This window comes from Mus musculus, chromosome 7 (genome assembly GCF_000001635.26).
Source record: "Mus musculus strain C57BL/6J chromosome 7, GRCm38.p6 C57BL/6J".
Classification (NCBI taxonomy): domain Eukaryota; kingdom Metazoa; phylum Chordata; class Mammalia; order Rodentia; family Muridae; genus Mus; species Mus musculus.
In genome coordinates, this window is record NC_000073.6 from 37,292,482 (window position 1) to 37,306,672 (window position 14,191).

The following is a 14,191-nucleotide window of genomic DNA, read 5'->3' on the forward strand; positions in this document are numbered from 1 at the left end:
GTGTCTCCCTGCACCCAGGTTAGTTAGTATATATTCACACGTGGAATGCACACAGGATTAAATCGGGGCCAAGCACAGAAAGAAAACATGCGGGAAATGGTCGCTTTAATAAGTCCTGTTTCGTGGAAGGGAAATAAAACCTGAGTATTAATGAGATATAATTATATATTTAAAATCTTTTCCCTTGTGCAGTATATAGGATTAATGCCAGTAAACTCACAAACTGCAACATTCTACTCCATTACATCTGCAATGATTAGAGATAGTTTGAACATCTGGCATGCTCTCCGTGATAGAGAACAGCATTCCGCACTTTAATGGACGTCTGGAGGCTACACATATCTGATTTTATTTCTTTCTGTTAACTCTTTCATGAGAGACAAAGACTGGATGCTTTTCTTTCTTTCCTCCTTTGAACGGTGTCCTATGTATGCCACACCAAGGCCTGCCAGCGTTTCGCCACACACTCTGCATCTGAGTTCCACACAGAAGCCTCGGGATATGTCCAAAGTTATTTATACATACCGCAACGGAGCAACATTAATATTCAGGTTTCAAAACTTTCTCCTGGTGAAGAAAGGGCAATTTCCTCATAAACACAAAACCCTAAGCCACAAAAATGAAGTCACGTTGCTCAGGTCTTCCTTCAGGGTTTCAAATGTGTATGCCCTAAGTCTAGTCTCCTCTCTCGGCTGTGCGCATGGGAACTTGCCTGTCGACTCTGAGGGTGCCAATACTGTGTACGTCTTTGTTTTAATTCCTCTTAGGTAAGAATAGGTCATAATGGCACCGGTTTTGATTGGCACCGGTTTTCACTGCAGAAAAAAAAAAAAGATAGTTTTTCTGCTTGCAGCATTTGGCCTCAAGCTAAACAATGAAGGTTTTAGTCCTACCAGGCTTCTATAAGGCAGAATAGAGATCCTTTGTTGAAGTGGGCCGTGAGAGACGACTCCAGGTTGTGTTTTATTGAGCTGAATATTAGCTCATGCCAGCATCTGAGAAGCCCTGAACGTGGACTCTGTGTACCGAGATGAAGAGTGATTGACGGGCAGGTTCTGCAAGTCCGGTGTCGTCAGACAGAGGCACTGTCTTCGGAAGCAGAGTCTGCGAGGGAGGGCTCGCTTTGGTCTGAGAGCATGCACGGAAAGGTGCCAGTGGTAAGTGGATTTGGGGTGAAAAAAATCATTTTCATGCCTCAAATTTAATGGCTGGTGCGTAATGCTGCAATAAAGGCCGTAGTTACTGCTCATAACTACAGGTGTAATAAGGGGAGATGCTGGGCCTTCAGACCCTTCTAGCCATAACTCATGAGGGAATTAAGAGGCCTTAATGAGTCCGATGTGTCACCAGGGACCTCAGAAATATAGTTCTTAGAAAAGACGAAAGCAGAAAGGACTTTCTGGGATTGGAATTATAGGACCATTACGAGACAGAGTGAATATTGGCTTTTCTCTCCCCGGGTTTCTGACCCACTTGCCATGAATGTTGTCATTATAGCAAAAGTTAAACTGGTTGAGGGCAGTGCATTAGCTCCATCGGCATAGCTGTGACCCAAACCCTGGACAGAATTAATGTGAAGCAGGGAAGTCAAATTTTGGCTTATGGTTTCAGAGGGTTCAGCCCACCGTCCCTGGCACGCGTTCATTCTGGGTCTGTGGTGAGGAGGAACGTTCCTGTTGGTAGAAGTATCCACGAGGGGAGCTCTTTACTCCATGGCAGAGAAAAAGCAGAGAGAAGAGAGGCTGGGGTTTGGGGACCAGTTATAACTTCAGAAAGCATGGCCTTCTCACTTAGATGACCTACTTCCTCCAGCAAGGCCCTACCCCTCAACTATCCCACAGCCTTTGATCACAGTGCCGCCAGCTGAGACCTACACACTCAAAACCCTAGGCAGAGGAGATGACTGGGAGGGTAAATTGCTTGCTGTACTGCATGGGGACCTGGGTTCAAACCTCAACACACGCAAAAGAAAGGTGTGGTGGCAAAGGTCTCTAACCCCAGGACTGAGGCAGGGGTCAGGACATGGGAGGTGGGGGTGGGGAGGCCTCCATGAGCTAACTGAACAGATGCCATGGGGGGTGGGGTGCGGCTGCCTCAATCTGTGAGTTCTGACTTCAAAAAGAGACCCAACCTTGAAGATTTAGAGAAACTGAGGAAAACAACTCTGCTGGCTACTTTAGTCAACTTGACACAAACTAGAGTCACTTGCAAAGAAGGAACCTCAGCTGAAGGATTATCCCCATCAGACTGGCTTACACCCGTGTCCCCCATCAGACTGGCTTACACCCGTGTCCCCCATCAGACTGGCTTACATCCGTGTCCCCCATCAGACTGGCTTACACCCGTGTCCCCCATCAGACTGGCTTACACCCGTGCCCCCCATCAGACTGGCTTACACCCGTGTCCCCCATCAGACTGGCTTACACCCGTGTCCCCCATCAGACTGGCTTGCACCCGTGTCCCCCATCAGACTGGCTTACACCCATGTCCATGGGCATTTTCTTAATTGCTAATTGATGTAGGAGGGCCCAGCCCACTGCGGGCGGAACCTTCCCTAGGCAAGTGGATCTAGGCTATATTTAAAAAGCCAATGAACAAGCCAGAGGGAGCAAGCTAGTAAACAACAGTCCTCCGTGGTTTCTGCCTCAAGAACTTCTTGTGTTCCTGCCCTGGCTTCCCTTGATGACAGACTGAGACCTGGATGTATAAGCCAAATAAGCCCTTCCCTTCCCTTCCCAATATGACTTTGATCATCATTTCATCACAGCTGTTGAGAAGCAAACTAGGACAAAACCCAAAATGGACTTTCGGTGAGCATACATGTGAGACTAGGCAATTACACTCATCCACACAAGTATACACACACACACACACACACACACACAGACGTACATATACACACATAGACACACACACAGAGACACATACACATGTACATAGACACACACAGATACAGACACATAGACACACACACACAGACACACAGACACACAGACACACAGACACACACACACACACACACACACACACACACACACACACACACACACTGGCCTTGGGGACTTTTAGGCAGGTTCTAGTTGAGTCAAATCCACCATATCAATGATTCTCAGTAAAGGCCAAATCAGCTCCCCACTGAATATTCAGTGTCTGGAGGCATTGCTGCTCAACACCAGCTGTTCCCTGCAACGATGGGCCCAGGCTAAGGATGCTGCTAACTAGCCTACCATCATGACAGCCTCTATGGCAGAGTCATCATCAGGCATGGTGTTTCCAGGGTTGAGAAGCCCTGAGTCAACACTTAAGCCAAAGAATCCTTCCAGTTCTCCAGGCCATGTCCTATCTTTCCAAGGCAGAGTCCACCTGAGACTCACCGGATGCAATAGCTCCATCACTTGTACCCCTTAACTGGGGCAGACCAACCACATCCTTCTAAGTCCTAGATGCTAAAGGGTGATACTCCCAATCCAACATCCTTTACTAATTTGCTTCCATTATGTAATGCATAGAAATTCAGCCATGAGTCAGACACACAGTAGCTTGCTCTGTCGGTACACAAAGATTTGCTGAGCAAGGACACTGTGAACAGACGCCATGGGGCATCGCTTCAGAACCTTTTAAGACAATTACTTCTCAAGTGTATCAGGCCCACCCTCAGGGTGCTGGCAGGTCCCACACTAGTCGTAGATGGCCGTGGGTCCTTCAGGCGTGCAAGGTCAGCAGGACACCCACTTGTCCACACTTCCCAGCCATTAGCATCGGTTACTGAGACCACTCAGGTTTAATGAAAGGTTTTGTTTAAAAATATTCTAGAATTTTGATTCTCTCCATTAAAATCAGACGACTGTAAGTGCCTAGTAGTCAGATAAACCAGGCTTTTTCTCCACCCACAGTTCTCAGCCTTAAAATGATCCAAATCATAAGTTTGAGTCCACTTCCATACCCTCCAACTCCCAATATGGGATTGTGAATGGAATAAACCCTTTCCTCTTCAGGTTGCTTTGGTCATGGTGTTTCATCTCAGCAATAGTAACCTTACCTAAGGCAGATGACATTTGCCTGAGGGTGCAGTTTAGGGAATTCCTTTAGCTTCAAAAGTACCATTCCACCCCCACCCCCACCCCCAACCTGCACCCCTGTTTTGTCCTTGGAAGACCAGCTCCAAGGCCATTAGCTGCTCTCACCTTCAGAAAAGGGAACTGGTCCTGCCTTGAGCAGAAACACATTTATGCTACTCTGCCTACCACCATATTTCAGGACCATTCTGGGTCCTGAGGCAGAAACATTGGTACTGGACCAGTAGCTGGGGTCAGCCCTAATAAGCTCGATGTTCCAGTGTGGCATCCATAGATCCAATAGGCTCTCTCTCTAGTTCACAAAATCCTCAGCTTAATTAATTTCATTCACCTCCAATTAATTTCTTTCATCCTTTTTTTTTTCTAAAGCAAAACAGTAGGACTGAGGAAACGGCCAATGGGCAGGGTGCTTACATAGCTTGTAGGACCGTGGGTTCGATTCCAAGTTCTGCCAAACTAAAACACGTCACAGGAAAACAAAATCACCAGGGAGCACCTGATTGCTGTGGGGAAAACTCGGCAGCATCCAGCTCCGGTGACACTGGCCGTGGAATAAACTGTCCCCAGGGAGGAAGGAGAGAGAGAACTTAGACTGTAAGGGGCCTCGACAACGCCCAGGTACAACGCGGTGCCTAGAGGAGGAGAAGCCCAGGCTCTGGGAGATCCAGGGAGGCTTCCTATGGCAAACGTCCCTGTTGTTGGTCCCACAGATCTTATAGACTAGAAAACAGAATCCGAAGAAAGAAGCAGCGAGCCAGGGGAAGTGAATCAGCCTAATCGGTTAATCAGACCTGTCACACCTTGGCTTCAAGATTTACCCGGGTGATAAAGCTCTTTCTACAGTCCCGGCTTTGTTTCCAATTAACGATGGGATTTTCTCTTTTATTCAGTTGTTAGACATTGATCTGGAGCTGCAGAAGAACTGAGTCTTCTACAGCTCTGAAAGAGGTGCAAATGGTAGATTGCCCAGAAAAGAGCAAGGGGAAAATGCCTGGTGTGTATGGGGGCGGGGACGAGTTGTGGGGTCTGGGATGGCAATGTAGACAAAGCCCAGAAGGAGAGGAAGGCCTGTATTAAAAACCAGCCTCAGCCCTGTGGGGACACACCCAGGGCCTCCTCTCTGCCCCTCAGTGCTTGTGGATGCACAGTGATTTCCAAGTGGCTCTCCGTGCAGAAGGAACGCAAACGTTCCTCAGTGCTGATCTTGCAGCCAGATTTCTACTGAAAACACTGCTTTATTGGTTTCTATTTTATGCCCATACTATTTCCAAGGGGACTTGAGGCAGCTTCTCATAAAAACTGGCCTATCTATTTATACAGGCTGGCTAGAATACAGGTACATTTTAAAGCTCAGGAGCCAGAGATGGAGCCAAAAGCTAATGGCTCATGAACCAACCCTCCTCTGCCACCACTTGGGGTCTGCTGTGAGTCACTTTTGCAAACCTTTCCTCAAGGGGTCCTCTTGATCAGGGAGCTGGGCTGAGTGCATTGCCTTTGTGTTATAGATAAGCACACCAAGATAGTCGGTCGTGATCATTGGAGGATGCCGTTAGGAGCAGAGCGGGCGAGGACCAGGCCTCAGATTCACCATGGACAGACCAGCAGCGGGCTTTGGCCTTCAGGCTTCATTTGTGTCATCTAGCATTGAGGACATCTTGACAGGTCTGTCTGAGGAAGGCACCCACTGGCATCTTCCAAACACGGGCCTTTGGGGGTCCTTAATCTAATTTCAAATGGCACCCCTTTCTGCATCTAGAAATTGTAGCAGGAGGAGGTGAGAGGTACTCCTGGTTCTTCCGCACAGAGTGGAGCTGGCCCTTTAAGAACGATTTTCTTCCTTCTGATGCATATTATAGGTTTGTGGCCCGGATGTGGCTTGCTTCTTCATATTACCCATTTCATCCTCCCTGGGAGTCTCTAGAATGGTCACTAGAAGCCCCACGTATGGTCTATCACAATCTGTTAAGAGAATAGCAGATGATCCCATGTGCGAACCAGTAAGAAATGTGTGCTATGCTGCCTTTGGCCTAGCACAGGCCTGACCAAGCGTGTACTGTGTGAGCCACTGCATACGTAGCTGCCTTCTGGGGCCAGTTCAGTTCTCAGTTCACGCTGAGATGAAGTGAGAAGCCGACCAGCAGAGAGGACACTGTCTGCTGACTGAGAGCAAACACCTGGCCTCACACATACACACTTCTGGATCGCTGTAAATTATCCCATGATACTTTGACCAGTAAAGATAGCCCAGCAGATCAGGGATCCAAGCATAGACAAGAAACAGGGCATGTTTGGGGGATGGGGTGCTTAAATTTGGTGCCCACTTATCCTCAGAAGGATCCTAAAAGAAACAGAAATGAACATTTGTGCTTTTTTTTTTCCATTTTACTTGCACTTGAAATTATCATTTTCTTTTCCTACTAGAGAAACAGCTCCCACACCTTAAGGGAGGGAGCCAGACTCAGAGAGGAGCATTATCTAATGCAAATCCATTCTAAGAAGGTTGTGGGGGCCATCTGGTGTCCGATGCAGACAGGACCTGCTGCCAGAGGTGAACTGGGAGGACAAGGGGACAGGGTGAGAGTGAGGGATGAGTGGCCAGGGGCTGGCTCCTTTTCAGTCATGTCAAAAAACAGCCCATCGTCTACGGATAAAAAGGAGAGGGGGGAGGGATCACCTTATGTTGTGGGAAGCAGATCAAAGCAGAAAAGATAATGTCTCCAAAAGAAAAGCGGGCACAAAGCTGCTGCATGGATGCTGAGCAAGCCCCCGAGAGAGGAAGAAACTCCGGCCCCTGGATCCAAGTTAGTCTTCTCAACTGGCTGGGTGGGCGCCTTCAAAGCCATGGCGAACCCCTCCACTCCTGTTTCAGACCTGAGCTACCCATAGACAGTAGACAGGGATGCTTCCTGCGAGTTCTCTCTCTGGGCTTTCTGTTTCCTGAAAAGATGGAGTCCCCCATCCACGGCTCTCTATGTGGAGCTGAAATAATTCATCAAATATTTGGAATGTGTAATTAAATATCTAATGTCAATTAGCAAATTACTAATGAAATAATCAGGGGCTTTTATGGTTTATAGTTCAGCTCGGATTTTCATTCTAAGTGGTTATTGATTCTAAATAGAGTCTGGTCTGCTTTACAAACCATTGGGTAGGTGTGTGGGTATGAAATGTGGGTGTGGATAGGGTGGGGGTATGACCATTTCAGGTCATGACAATGAACATTGACCTGTGCTGAATGTCAGGATGCCAGATGTCATATGCAAGGGGTGTGTGGCCCAGGCCATTTAGTAGCCATTGTGCGTCATTGTTTATAGTGACACCAGAGAGGGTGGCTGGGCAAGGCCAGTGACTGAGGCATGAACTCCCAGTTGTAGACCAGTGAGACCATACATTAGCATGCTTCTTAGAGACCCTCTTCTCCCAGGCTTCAGAGCTCAGCTTGAGTGGGCTGGACCATGTGACAGCCTGAGGCTGCCTTGTTCTTTTGGGTTGGAAGACAACAGTGACATCCTTGAAAAAGTCCACATATGAGACCTCAAAGAAAATTCCATTGAACCATGACTTTGGATCTGAGTCGGGGTTAGGGTAGGGATACCTGGTAATATGATATAAGGTACATGGTTGCATATGGGATGTGGGGTAGCTGGTTTCATACGGAGTCTGGGAGCCAGTTGTTATATTTGGGGTGCTAGGGCAGATGGTAATGTAAGAGATATATGGAGCATGTCTACCTGTCTATACATAGTTTCTTATAGATTCTAAGAAGTGTAGTGTTCCTTAGAGGTCAAGAAACAAATAAACAGGTCCATCAAGGTTCTTGAAGATGGAAATTGATCCTCTATGTTGTTGTTGTTGGCGGTGGTGGTGGTGGTGGTGGTGGTGGAGGTGTTGGGGTGTTTGTTTCAAGACAGGGTTTCTCTGTGTAGCCTGACTATCCTGGAACTTGCTTTGTAGACAAGGCTGACCTCGAACTCAGATCCCCACATACCTCTGCTTCCCAAGTGCTGGGATTAAATGCATTTGCCACCACCACCTGGCACCTATCCCTTCCTATATAGAAAATATATTGAGCATCACAGACTATATTTAAATGTTAGAGCAGCTCTCTTAATAATATTCTATTACAAGTTAGAAAAAACCCCTAATAATATCCTAATCTTAATAAGAAAAAAAAACTCTAAAATTCCTAGATGGTATGGAAATTATAACTTCTTTTTTTGAAGGAGTATCTTTGCACCAATATTTTCTTGCCCATTGCATAATTAATACATTTATCCCTACCATGAACTGTAACCAGCCCCCTGCTCTGTTGATTCTGAGTTCCCAGAACAACTTCACACACTGGTTCCTATGGCTGCCACAAACCCACTTTAGATGGCATATTAGCACTCCATTCCACAGAGGAGGGAATTGAGGCCCAGAGAATTTAAAGAAGTTGACCAAGCTATGGAGTTAATAAGCACTGGGGTCCTTAGAGTCCCAGCATGAGTAATGGCAACACCTGGGTCCCATTGATCACACTAAACAAAACAGACAGAAGAATAACCCCTAAATCTTTGGGTATCTCAATCTGTTGAGAAGAAAGAGTCTGCTATCCGGGCACACCCTAAGGCACCCTGGAAAGAGAAGTCACAGAGGATGTGGTTTGGTGAAAGTCAGACCTAGACCCACAAGCAGGTCCTCTATGGCCACCTGCGAAGGAAGAAGCAACAGAAGAGTTTGCCAGCTAGAGTGTGGCCCAGATCTAGGACAAAAAGTGACCCTTGGGGTGTTCTTCTTCAGGGGTCTCTTGATCCTCCTCCCTGCTTCTGATCCTACCTGGGCCAGGCCAGCCAGAAGTTCGTGCTGCTGACCCCAGCCCTGCACTGCGTCTGGCAGCAGGAGTGGAGCGGCACTGGGTACAGCTTGAGAGTGATTTAAGCACTCCTCCAGCTCAAAGGGGAATCTTGGATTTCATTAATTAATACATCAATAGAAGCCAATGGAGAAAAACATGTCTTGTTATCTGGCTGCTCAGATGCTAGACATGGGCTCATTAGCCTTAAGCATATCAGCCCGATAACACTATTTATTCCATACGGAATAATGATCTACTTTGGAGGAATACTGCAGTGAGCCGAAAGGCCGAGTCCATCCGTTACCACTGCTCCTGGCACAGGCGTACGGTATCGCCATCCTTCACGAGCAAACACGTGGTGCGTGTGCACAGGATTGCCAGTCCCTGTCTTTGACCCTTTGATGTGCCACACCCATGCATTGCTCCCCACAACACCCCCCCATGCATTGCTAGACTGTCACCCGCTTCAGAAATGAGAGGAAGAAACCCCCAGCCAAGGTCACACCTATTCAAATAGGGGTCATAGAGACAAAAGAATCAGTTCTGTGAAGATCCACTGAGGTTTCAGGTCCCATTCCGGGAGGGAGAGTAGGGAAAGCCACACAAGGAAGAAAAGAAAGGGGTAGTCAGTCCTCGGCCACTGTGCAAAGAAGAGAAGGCTACCTAACATTCAGGCACTATGATTTCTGTTTTCAATTACGTGGTCTGCTTAATGGCGCTATCTTTGAAGGGAGCCAATAGAATTATGGTGCAGTCTTAAACCAGTCAGCCTTGAAAAGAGTACATGAAAACAACCAGAATGATGGTTGCTGGTGGTTGTTTCTGATGGTGCAGTGCATGTCTGTAATCCCAGCTCTCAGGGAGCTTAGGTGGGAGGATTATAAGTTCAAGGCCAGCCTGGGCCACACAGTGAGATGCTATCTTAGAACAAAAGTTCATAAGCATAACTTGTTCTGTTAGTCTCACACAATGCTGATGCAAGACACCGAGCGTGCAGTAAAGGCAGCCTTTGGGACAAATGATGGTTCTGTCAGTGGAAAAAAAGGTTTTAGACACTGGTGTCCAGTAGGCACTAGCACCCCATGCTACAAGGTCAATAGCTGATGCAGGGCAAGTCATGTCTAAAAAAAATTTCTCTGTGGAACTTGTGGCTTTCTATCCTTCAGTCCTTCTGATCTCCCAATCCACCCAACTACACAAAAATGTGGAGGCCAGTGACCTATTTTGGCATCCATCAGTCAAGCCTCATGGTAAGAACTCCGATTCCACTCCTGTGGTTATTCCAAGCAAGCACAGAAAAGAATCAAAAACCTTGTCCCAGAGCCCTCCTGGTCAAGGAGACAATATGTGCCCTAAGACGGTCATCATTTGCCAAGTCAGTTCTGAGAATGCATGGTCTCCTGGAAGGCGCTGGAGCCAATGGGAAGTTCCAGGAAAAGGGTCAGAGTCTTCCAGGAACAACTGAAGGTGGAAGCCAGAGCTTCTCAGACCGAACCTTGAAACTCTGGCTGGGCAACTTTCAGTGACATTCAGATCAGCCGTGGTGGGCAGGGCTGGGAGCAGGACATCAGAGGCATACCTGCTGAGGGGTTCAGCTCTCCTGCCTTGAGCATAGAGACTCATCCCTGGTGCAAGCAGAAGGACATCCTTCAGGACAACAAGGTCCGAATACTACAGACAGTCATCTTGTTTATGAAAGGGAGGGAAGAGACATTTGGGAACAAGGATATGTGTTCCCACCTTGACTGTGGGCCTTTGTACAAACTCTGGCAAGGGGATGAGTCAGTCTTATGCCTGAAACCAGGTGTTGTCTTGGTGTTACTAAAAGTACCATATAGTTCGCAGTGATGACTCCCTGGAGGGACGTGTGAATATTACTTCCCAGCTCACCATGACAGCCGAAGGAAAGGGCCATGGTGTTTAGTGGCAACAGTTCAATACTGAGGCAGCACAATGTCCAAGGCAGCCTCTTTGTACTCCAGACAATAAAAAGGAACACAAACAAAGAGCTTTGGGATGCAGCAGCAGCAATGGGCAAAGAACTGTCTCCAAGGGTCATTAAAAAATAATATTTTTCCAAATTAATAAAATGCAACCGTCCACACTCGGGACCAACAGCTTGTAAAATTGGATTTCTGAACGATGAAAGGGTAAAGGCGAACAGCCCGGTCAGAAGCTGCTCACCAGAGGTGTTGGCAAGAAGGGGCCTGCCAAGGAGGCACAAATGAGTGGCTTGCACATTGACACTAACATGCCTTTTCTGCCCAACATGACAGTTCCTGAATTCTACCAACTAGAGGGCCTGAGTGGTAGGAGAGATAAGGGTTTCCCTGTCTTCACCCTTTAGGCCCCTATATTGGAGAGTGAGGGACAGGTCCTAAGGTCCAAGCCAAACAAAAGCATCGTCAAGTCACCAGGGTCATTCTAGGTCTCTGAGATGGGATGCAAAATCTTGAAGTATTTCTCTGTCTCTTTCACAACACCGAGCTTCTACACCGAACAAGTACATGTCCAGAATGGAGAAGCTCCTCATATACATTTAAACACTGAACTGAAGAGAGAACAGATGACATCATCCTATTCGGTACCTAGTCCGATGTCCCTTGGGAGCTGAAGGTCAGTAGGTAAGTATCGCATTGCCATAGCAATATACCTGAAAGAGCAAACTGTTAGGGAAGAAAGGTTAAGTTGGATCACATTTTCACAAGAGTTAGTCAGGCAGTCATGGTGGAGAGGGGATGGCAGAGCAAAGTGACTCACTCACATAATGGCGGCCAGGAAGCAGAGAGACGCAATGCCTCTGTTGATTGGCTCTTCTCCTTTTTCTCATTTTATGTCATCTGGTCTCCTAGCCTAAGGGATGGTGACACCCATATTATACATCTTCCTAACTCAGTTAGTCCTCTCTAGAAGCATCCTACTAGCCACACCCAGAAGTGGGCTTAACTAAATTCCTAGTGTGTCTCTGACACTGTGAGTGGACAAGAAAAGCCTTCATGGGCCCTGTAGTAGCCAGCCCTTTATCCTGTGACATGACAGATTCTCCTGCCCCCTGCGAAAACAAACAAACAAACAAACAACAACAAACAAGAAGAGGGGAGACCCTTTGGGGTTTGTGGTTTTAGAGGGTTTAGTAGATGGCCTCTTGACTCCATTATTTCTTGGAGGTAGTGAAGAAGAGCATTGTGATAGAACATGGTACTGGATGACAAACAGGAAACAGAAAGGAAATGACCAAGAACAGGGGGTGTCTTTCTACTATGTGATTGATATCTTCTAGCCAGACCCTATTACTCAATCATTCTCTCATCTCATGAGGCTATCAAAAGATCAGTCCATTGATGATGTCAAACCTTCAGGCTCTACTCAGTTCACTCAAAGCTGCCATCCAAGTCTTTCTCATGTGGACTTTTAAGGGAGAAGGTTCTGGAACGGATTCATCTACTGATTGATGTGTAATTTTCTAGTATACTTGGAAACCTTGGGAGGTGGACTTATTTGGCAGGAATATGTCTTTGGGGTCATGGTCTTCAAGGGTATGTCTTTTCCTTGGCTTCTTCTCTTGCTTTCTGGTTGCCATGACTGAGCAGTGTTGCTTGGTCATGGTGGTCTGCTTTACCACAAGCCCAGAATCAAACAAAGCCAGGAGACTGGAGACTGGAGCCTCAGAAGCCATGAGACCTGAGGTCCTTTCTCTTTGAAGTTAATTGAAGCTAATTGTATTGGGTATTTTTTGTCTCAACTGCAGAAAGCTGCCTTGCTGTCTTTATAAAAAAAGAAAAGGAAAGAAAAGAAAAGAAAAGGAAAGGAAAGAAAAGAAAAGAAAAGAAAAGGAAAAGAAAAGAAAAGAAAAGAAAAGAAAAGAAAAGAAAAGAAAAGAAAAGAAAAGAAAAGAAAAGAAAAGAAAAGAAAAGAAAAGAAAAGAAAAGAAAAGAAAAGAAGAGAAAGAAAGCTTCTAGAATGCAAGGACGCTTTCAGCATGTGAACACAGAGGAAACACCAGCCATCCGAGTTAGGACGTGAACCCCCACGCCAGTGCCTGGGGGAGTACCTTGACCTTGTGTTTTCCAGGGAAATAAACTCTTCCGCTTAGAAACCACTCAAGTCATTGTACTTTGTAATGACATCTCTGACTTTATCGCACTCTTGGCCCCTCACACCTAGCCAGGCAGAGCAGAGTGATGCTGTACCGTGTAGAATCACTCATGGAGAAAGACTCAGCCATCCTGGACTGGGTCTATTCTTAGCCACGCTTACAGCCAGTTCTGGGAGAAGGCTGCCTGTTGTTAAGTGCTCAGAATCGTCTGGCTTTCTCTGTCCAATCTTCGGGGGAGCCTTCTGTTTCTGCCTTCAGGTGTTTGATTCGTTCCTGTCCTCGTATCAAAATGGGTGGGGGTAGGTGGGAAGGAGCCATCTGGAGGAGGCGCTGAATCCTCTCCTCATCAGAGCTTCTCTGTACCCTCCCCACCCAACTCACTTCTCTGGGCTTTATGTTATTTTCACAGGGCTTGGCTCAAAACAGATTCCGATTACCATTGTCTTGCTAGAACCTGGATGGTAGTTTTTCCGTCTGTTATAACCACCATCTTCATAAATCAAGGATATTCTCTTAGAATTCAAGTTCAGAGCTATGTATGGAGTCCGACATACGGAGGCATATTTTAGAATAGGTCAGGACTGTCCCTCTGAATACAGAGGCCTTCCACATTGCCTCCAGAACCCAGTAACCTGCTGAGACATAGGGGTCCCTGAGAGGCTGCGTTTCAGAAGAGAGGCACCACACTCTCCTGTTTGACAATCACTGGGAACAACTTTGGACTGTGTGTAAGCTACTTTTATAGTTTACTCGCCCCTCCATGACTGCATTCATGCAAAGATGCATGTATGCACTTATGCAAAGATGCATGCATGCACACATGCAAACATGCATGTATGCAATTCAATCCATTTATTTTGCTTCTGTCTTAATCTGGGTTTCCTCAATGGGTAGGGATCTTTTACACCAGGACACGGGTACAGACAGCTCATTTAGAAAAATGACCACCAGGGAGAGATGCATAAGCAAGGCATTGCGATATGATGGGATGGGGCAGTCCTAGGTGCATTCCTGCACAAGTTACCACTGTGACAATTAGAGGTCTTAGTCCTACGGAGAAACTTCTGAGGTTGGAGGTAGGCTTGGGGACATTAAGACCCCAGTACTTGCAGGAATAATACAGGACCCTGAGGTTCTCTATGCAGGAAAAGCCAGCCATGGCTGGAAGGTATCCTTGTGTTG

At 46.8% G+C, this 14,191-nt stretch overlaps 2 long non-coding RNA genes across 2 annotated transcripts; both read left to right on the forward strand.

The window, feature by feature from the left end:
* The first annotated feature begins 693 nt into the window (after positions 1–693).
* Positions 694–7,930, forward strand: Gm38439. The gene is made up of 3 exons (XR_391281.2): positions 694–1,157; positions 5,582–5,738; positions 6,498–7,930. It is a non-coding gene; the product is annotated as a predicted gene, 38439 (long non-coding RNA).
* A 152-nt stretch (positions 7,931–8,082) lies between these two features.
* Gm28077 lies at positions 8,083–12,695 on the forward strand. Its single transcript, XR_391282.2, has 2 exons — positions 8,083–11,537; positions 12,662–12,695. It is a non-coding gene; the product is annotated as a predicted gene 28077 (long non-coding RNA).
* The last annotated feature ends 1,496 nt before the right edge of the window (positions 12,696–14,191 follow it).